The following is an 8,696-nucleotide window of genomic DNA, read 5'->3' as shown; positions in this document are numbered from 1 at the left end:
ATGTTAATTTCAACATTTACTAATGCATTATTAAAATCAAGAGTTGTGCTTGTTAACAGTTAATGCACTCTGAATTAACATGAACTAACAGTGAATAACTGTATTCTCATTAACTAACATTAAGAAAGATTAATAAATACTGTAATAAATGTATTGTTCATTGTTCGTTCATGATTAACTAATGGAACCTTACTGAAAAGTGTTACCTTAATATTAAATATCAATATATTATTTTTATTCACTTCTGTGTAACAGAATCAGATATAAGTTGTTGTTGTTGTTGTTGTTTTTTTGGACTAATTGTCCAAATAATGTATAGTCCTACAAAGCTATTATTATCAGAGCATATGAGCAGAGCAGAGCGTCACTGAAGGTAGCATTATTTTAGCAGCGTTGTCCAGTACAGCTGAACTAGCCTACAGCATGTTACAGCACAGTAGCGCTACTGCAAACCGGAACAAGTAGGCCTATACTTCCTGTCAGCACGTTATTTGAGCGGACTTTGCTTTTCCGATGAGCATGAGCGGTACACGGCAGTGACGAGGAGAGTGAAACATGCGTGCGGAACACTGCAGGGCGCGCCATATATTATTATTATTATATGTAGCCTATATTTTCGGTGCATCCCTACATACATCCCCTCCTTGTTTACAAATCCGAAGTAAGTCCATACATCCGATTTAAACGCGGACGGGGCTTTCCTGATAACTTTCCGCTATGCCACCCTCTTTATTTTACTAACTTACTGCATGCTGAAGGTGACCCAGCTGACCTCACCAGAAAAACACCACCATCTATCTAGTGGATTGTAAAGAAATTTCTTTTATTATTCTACCAAATAGTATAATAAAAGATCGATACTTGGCGTCCCTGTGCTGTATCGATTTTTTCCCCACCCCTAATATATATATATATACTTACTACTGCACTATTGAAACAAATGTGTATACTAATAATTCAAGAGCAGTATTTTACAGAATTACTGGGTTTTGCCTGTATATTAGCCTCCTGAAAGTGCAAAATCTGCTCCTGGGAAGCACTGGGTATCATGTGTTTGGATCATTCGATACCTCGCTGAGTCACCAGTTACACTGAATGCTGATTGTCAAGGCCTGGATTGGGCTTTCTGCCATTGTGCTCAAAACGTAAGATAATGTGGATACTATTTAGGAGTGACTTCTTCAGTAAATCACAGTCTGAACGCTGGTGTGGAGTCCAGGTTTAAGAGTCCAGCCAGATTTGGCTGAAGTGTTGACGTTTGCTCAGGAAGAGCACAGGGATGACACCAGCGCTGCTGACTGAAAATTGTCATTGCAGTTATTATTTTGGTTTGTGGCGGAGCGGCCAGATTCCTCCCTGGCATGAGGTTGTGTTTCTTCAAAGCTCTGCATGCATGTTCTAATAGCTTCCTTGTTGAGAATAAATGTTTTGCAGCTTTTTGTAATACTGAATTCTGCTTGCATTGATGTCAAAAATAGTTCTCCATCCGAGGCAAGGCATCACTAAGACGGAACCCGCCTGCTGTCCTTGTTTAGGGGAGCTGTGACCTTACTTGACTGCTGATCTAGAAAATAAACCTCCACAAAAGAAAGTTATGTCTTTACACGCAGGAATGTCATGTGGTGGCAGCCAACTTTGCATGAAAAAAAGCAGAAATGATATCATAGAGGACCCAGAAGACCCGCAAGATTGTGTGTCAAGATCAATAAGTCTCTTAAAGATAAATTTATCTTTTTATGAAAAGGAAGGTTATACAATGTCTGAATGTCATGTGGTGCAATTCCCTGAAAGCTTAATGATATTTACGAATTAAGAATTTCTGTTGTATAAAAAAAACTTTTTAACTTGAAAATATATTTAACCTCTTATCTGTTGCCTCTTAACCCCCCTAAAATCCCCCTCCCCCCCATTTTTTTTTTGAAAATAGATGTGAAAATACAAACGTAAATGGTTGTAATTCATGAACGCTTTGGAATACAGACCTGAGGTTGGTTTTAAAGAAGCCAATCAGCAGATTATTGCACACGTGAAAGTATTTCAAATGTAAATACAATGAAAGTGTAAAAAAGTTATAATATTTTAAGTTTGCTGTAAAGAAAATGTACTGTAATATTTTATTTTATATAAAATAAATATTTTACAAAATATTTTGGAATCTAAAACTGTTATAGCCATATGTCCAAGTTATGTTCCAAATTTGAAGTTGATATCACAAAAATTGAGGTTCCTGTGAGATTTTTAGGCGCTATACCAAAAACAGACACGCAAACTCCATTGATTTTTTATTTATTTATTTTTACTTTTTTTTTTTTGACTCATTTTCCTTTCACAAATATTGTCGGTCACAATATTACTTATATCACAAGATATGGAGTCTCAGACCTTTCCAATGATATGTGTTTTGTCAAGATTAGACAAACTTTTCATTATAAAATATTATAGAACATTTTGTAATATGACACCTGACACCGCCCACTGGGGGAGGGTAGTGTTTACGCTTTTGAACAATATCTAATGTAGAATGATTACTAATATATTTAATTGGAAAAAAGGCATTAGCATGATGCTGACAGTTAAGGAAAATATGTTAGTACTTTTTTTTACTCAACATTAAATTGAAACTTTTCTTGAAAATGGCATAAATGTAATGAAACTTTTATGAAACCACATGAAACCTTACACCTTATTTTGACAGCATTTGTAGAATAATTTTGGAAATCACACCAAAGAAAATATTTTGACCTCTCAGTTAAGAATAAAAACTGCCTAAAAAAAAGAAGTCCCTGGTAAAAGGATGTTTTGGACAACTTAACAGCTTAAATAATAAATGGTTTTTACTGAGGAATTCCGTAAAATTCACCAAAATGAACCCCTCATAATGCTGAACTCGTATGCCCTCATTACTGTAAACAGGGATGAGTTGAAATTAACATTATGCCTCAAATGCTGCTGATGAAGCTTAACTTGTATTGAACATGTTACATTACCCTTAAACTGACCTTCATAGTGAGGCAGTAAAGACTGCATATTGACCAGGGTAAACGGATGAGATTTTTATTGGGTTATATTAATGTCGTTGTGTGCCGTGAGTAACAATAGAGGAGACACGGTGAGAGTAAGACCACGAGAGAAGGTCTTTTCTCTGACAGACATTGTTCTGCTTGTGTTTTATTGTGTTATACAGCACAGGTCATCCTCAGTTCACCAGAGTCACAGGACTTTACTGTACGAGTGACTCAGCAGCTCTTCCATCCACAACCTCCATTCAGTCAGTTTGTCTTGAAAGTCCTACTATTGTGTTTCTTGTCAGGGAAAAGGGTACTTTGTGATTTTAGTAGTTTGTGGTAAGGATGGGTGAGAATGGTCAACTAGTCGTCTAGCATCTGGGTTGGGTGGGCTGTATAAGGTTTTAAAGCCGGTTGAAAGTCGGCATGAAATGACAATTCACCCTGTCTAGTTTGAGAATGCATGTTATAGGCCTAGATCTTATTGTAAACAATTCATCCACGTATATGTTTCACATTTTGTGACCTCGTGTTATTTATTCATAATGTCATTACTGGATCTTCTTTTTATACTATTCATACTGGTTTGTACAAAGTTAACGTGGTTGTCGTAAAATGTTGCTAAACTACAGAATGGTATCATAACAACTTTATTCTTTGTCCTAAATTAGCGTAAACCAGCATAATAGGAACTTCCAGTTATGTAAGTGTACGTTGACTGGCTGAACTCATGCGATATGAAACACTGGTATCCGGCATTTTTTTAAAAGCTGTGTAAATGGAAAACAGCGATAGTGGGCCAGCGCCAAAGTCCAGACACGTCTCTGTCCCTCGTCCTACAGCTGTTGACGTTGTCGAAAGCCGTGCTTAATGGGCACCTATTATGCCCCTTTCTACAAGATGTAATATAAGTCTCAGGTGTCCCCTGAATGTGCCTGTGAAGTTTCAGCTCAAAATACCGCACAGATCATTTATTATATCATTTTGAAAATGCCTATATTGAGTGGAAGAAGAAACACGCTGTTTTCGTGCATGTATCTTTAAATGCAAATGAGCTGCTGCTCCCCGCCCCCTTTTCCAGAATAGGGCGGAGCCTTTACAGCTTGTGCCTCAAATACTCTGCCAAAAAACATATGTTTGGTTTTGATTATCATGTATATCGTGCAGAAATCATGCATTTTAAAGCCATAAACAAACACATTCTCTTTCATGTCTTATTGCGCTTAAACTGTCAAATACACACAGGTTTATGTTAAAAGCACACGTAAGTTACAAAAACACAGTTGGTTATGTCTGTGAAGGTAAACAGCTGGGAAATAAATCACATGTTTATATTAGATTTGTGTATTAAGTGACAGCAGCGCTGTGGGTGGAAACATGCAGATTAAGGGGCGGTGATATTATAATAAGATCTCCTTCCTGCGTCACTAGGGGAGCGAAATCTGAGCAGCTCGTTTTTGCACATGCTTGCAGAGAAAGGCTTACAAAAACAAAGTTACTGGGTTGTCCTTTTTCACCTTTTCTGGGTTGGTTTGTTTGTAGAAGCATTTTTTAAATGTGAACTAGCACCTCATGACTACACCACGTTATGTACGAGAAGCTGCAAAAGACACTGGCGCAAGTGGAATGTAATACACATGGTGACATTAATTCTTAAGTAAATATAATGGGCGATATATTGCATCACCAAAAATTATTGAGGTCATGTACATATATTGCGCGATATGTCGATATATTGATTATTGCGACAGGCCTACCGGGGACCCGATTATAGCACTTGAACACGGAAAAAGTCAGATTTTCATGATATGTCCCCGTAAATGATGTCGCCGTTGGCTGGCTTACGTCTCTTCAGTATTCATACTGGTGGTGCGAATGCAACCAGGAAAATGTCCCTAAGGGAGCGTTTAGTTCTCAGGGGAACCGTCCTGGTGGCTAGTTCCTCTAACTACCCGCTGCCAAAGCCCCTAAACTGTAACCGTCATCACATGTATTCTATTAGTTGAATATGTACTCTGTTGTAGCAGCGTCATCACTTTCATTTGGTCTTGGTTAAAGTTCCTCAACAGGTTAAACTTCCCATTATGTGGCTATTTTGGAACTGTTGATCAATTGATGTTGATTACTTTCAGGTTCATGTGCATATTAATTCATTGTTGGTTGCACACAGCGATAGTGTGGAATTAGCAGCCCGTTCTCACAGGAAAATGCAACTATTTTATTTCGCGTGAATATGTATGATGTGACAATAGACGCCTTTAATAGTGACCCAGATTATATAGACCTCTTATTAGCCAGCTGTACATGTATCTGCATTGTTATACAGAGAAACCTTGCAGCTCAAGCTATAACACAGCTTTTCTTACTTTCACTGTTATTATGAAATATCTACAGGTTGTCCGCGGGTCCTTAAAAAGTTTAAAAATGTCTTAAATTCAGATTCGATGGGTCTTAAATATTTTTGGTCACATTACCGCTAAAATGTGTCCAGTCTGACAGACCAATGACTGTTTACAATCATTGGACAGACTGAAGAACAAATGTGTTTTAAACATTAATCTCATAACAATTTTTATTTGTAATTTTGCAGTGTAAATTATTTAATTTGACTGGTAAGCCTTATAGTGTATATTAAATTTATTGATCAAGTTTATTAAAATAGGTCTTTATAAAGGTAAATAAAAAAAAATATGCATATGTGAAAAGCTGATAGAACACTGATGAAAATATTGCTTCAGAATTAATTTACACCACCAAAATCTCAGTGATGCGGTGCTTTTGTGGAGATATTTTGTATGCAATATTGTCTGCTGTTCACTGTATATCGTAATAATAAATAACATTTATGACAGCGATGATATTTTGTTTTCTTTTTACATTAAACACTTTAAATATTAATGTAATGTGTTTCCATCACAGGTTTAGGTCTTAAATTTCATATTAGGTGGTATTAAAGAGGTCTTAAATTTAACTTGAAACCCTGTATCTACAGTATATGAAATATGTAATTGTAATTAATGTTAACAATTAGAAGGCAACCCAGAGAATGTTCTTTGTGCATACATGTTTATTCGTAAATTTAGAATAAGTTTTAGTATGAAAGCTTTTAATGAATCAGGATTTGTTCATGAAAATGTTTGTATGTACATTTCTTGCACAATTTTAATCTACTAATGATGATGACTAGTTATTGATTAGTTATGTCATTACTGTGCTTGGTGGACTGAATGGTTTGAATAGTCATTTAATATTGTGTATTGTAAAATAACCATTGAACTCTAAAGGCCTTTTTGCTACAATAAGAGTCTCTATGATCCATCATACAAAGTCCCATAAATAGTTTTTTTGTGTAAAAAAAAAAATCACTGACCAATCATATGCAAGCTTGTGTAAGCACTCTGTTTCTTCTTACATAATAAACAAATTTACAGTCAAATAATATTTTATTGGATACAGGAAGTCATTTTCCATTCTTATGTAGCTTAAAATCAATCATATTGTTTCATGACGTTCAAAAAGAGGGCTTTTATAATGGCCGAATCATCTCAGATTTGATAGCGTAGACTCAGTCTCAGGTAAGTGAAGCTTCACTGCTGGGGTCCCGGTGCTCCTGTGGTAATGGACTCTGCTGTAAGTGCTCTCTGTGGCTCAGCCTGAAGGTCTCCGCTCATTTTCCACTTTATCCAGTAGCTTCTGTATATTGACCACCAGTTTTCTCCTGCGGTCTAGCTGAAGTTAACTAGCTCCAGTGCTTTGGTCACGTTGATGTAATTGTTTGACTGAGCTCAAAGAGTGCTGGAGCAACAGCAGAACTAGAGGAGCAGCGGCCTTAAAGGGTTAGTTCACCCAAAAATGAAAATTAGCTTGTGTTTTCAGCCCTCTAAGAACACCTTGGCAATTGAATCGCCATTGGCTAGTAATTTTTTTAGTTTACTGGCCAGACTGATAGATAGATAGATAGATAGATAGATAGATAGATAGATAGATAGATAGATAGATAGATATGTTTGTTTGTAAAATGGCACAGTTTTATAAATATCTGAAAGTACACTCTTAACATCAGTCAGTCAAGCATTATAATATGATAATCAATATTATTTAATGATAGAACTTTAGTAATTAGAATTAAAACTTGATAACCATGTATGAATGCATATTAGTCATTTTAACTGAACTTCGGCCTGGTGGTGGTGCTTTTTTGGTCATTCAGTGTTTCTGTAAAAAAAAAAAAAAATTGGGGAAAAACTAACAAAAATACTGATAAGATAATAATGATACGAATTCTACTAATAAGAACAATATAAAATGCACCAAGGATTAATGAGCTACTGGATTCATGAATATTAATCAGGTTGTGTGCGTTCACTCGAACTGATTTGCTGAAATCAAAACAGGGACGATAATAGCATCATTTAGTCGCCCAGAGTGAAGATTTAGTCGCATATGCGAGTGATTTACTCACAATGTAGAGGGTTGGTTTTATTTACCCTCGAAGCATCCTAGGTGTATATGACTTTCTTCTTTTAAGGCCCCCTGTAGCGAATCCATGTGTTTTTTAAAGAAAAATATCCATATTTCAAACGTAATAAACACTTTTCTCTCACTCCTGCTGACTGTCATACACTGAAGCCGTTCTGGCGGATGATGTAGCACGTATGCGCAGCGCGCGCGCGCCTCTGAGATATGCTAGTCTCGCGAGTTTGTTTATAGGAGCAAAGGAAGCAAAGTTTCCTTACTTTAGCAAAGGAAAACCAGTCTCTTCTTGGTTTATATCAAAATCCTCCGACATTTTTCTTTGCAAATCTTGCAAATCGGTTTGTACTTCTAATTCGTGACCGGTGTTTTGTTCTCTCTCTGCATTCGTCACTAATCACGCAACGCCGCGCGTCTTATGTCATCCGCCGGAAATGATTCAGTGGATGACAGTCAGCGGAAGTGAGAGTGTTTATTACATTTGAAATATGGATATTTTTCTTACAAAAACACATGGATTCGCTACGGGGACCTTCATTTATCCCCCAGAGCCGTCTGCGGCACGTTTTATTATGAGTGCGCGAGCTTTATTTGACGACTTGTGGACTGTTCATCTGCAACACCCACTGACAGCAATGATAGAGCTTGGAATAGCCAGGACAATTTTTTATATAACGCCAACTGGATTCGTCTGAAAGAAGAAAGTCATATACACCTAGGATGCTTCGAGGGTAAGTAAAACACAAGCTAATTTTCATTTTTGGGTGAACTAACCCTTTAAAGGGTTACTCCACCCCAAAATGAAAATGTTGTCATTAATCACTTACCCCCATGTCGTTCCAAACCCCTAAAAGCTTCGTTCGTCTTCGGAACACAATTTAAGATATTTTGGATGAAAACCGGGAGGCTTGTGACTGTCCGATTGACTGCCAAGTAAATTACACTGTCAAGGTCCAGAAAAGTATGAAAGACGTCGTCAGAATAGTCCATCTGCGCTACAGGGGGCCTTTATTCATCCCCCGGAGCCGTCTGCGGCACGTTTTATTATGAGTGCGCGAGCTTTATTTGACGACTTGTGGACTGTTCATCTGCAACACCCACTGACAGCAATGATAGAGCTTGGAATAGCCAGGACAATTTTTTATATAACGCCAACTGGATTCGTCTGAAAGAAGAAAGTCATATACACCTAGGATGCTTCGAGGGTAAATAAAACCA

The 8,696-nt window shown here is 37.1% G+C and overlaps 1 protein-coding gene across 5 annotated transcripts in view; it reads left to right on the top strand.

Annotated features, from left to right (window-relative positions):
- LOC107698240 (serine/threonine-protein kinase MARK1-like) overlaps window positions 1-8,696 on the top strand; it is a 66,425-nt gene that overhangs the window by 8,813 nt on the left and 48,916 nt on the right. The gene's annotated exons all lie outside the window — the stretch shown is intronic.

This window comes from Sinocyclocheilus anshuiensis, unplaced genomic scaffold (genome assembly GCF_001515605.1).
Source record: "Sinocyclocheilus anshuiensis isolate Anshui unplaced genomic scaffold, SAMN03320099.WGS_v1.1 scaffold4327, whole genome shotgun sequence".
Lineage (NCBI taxonomy): Eukaryota > Metazoa > Chordata > Actinopteri > Cypriniformes > Cyprinidae > Sinocyclocheilus > Sinocyclocheilus anshuiensis.
This window is presented reverse-complemented; position numbering and strand designations above follow the sequence as displayed.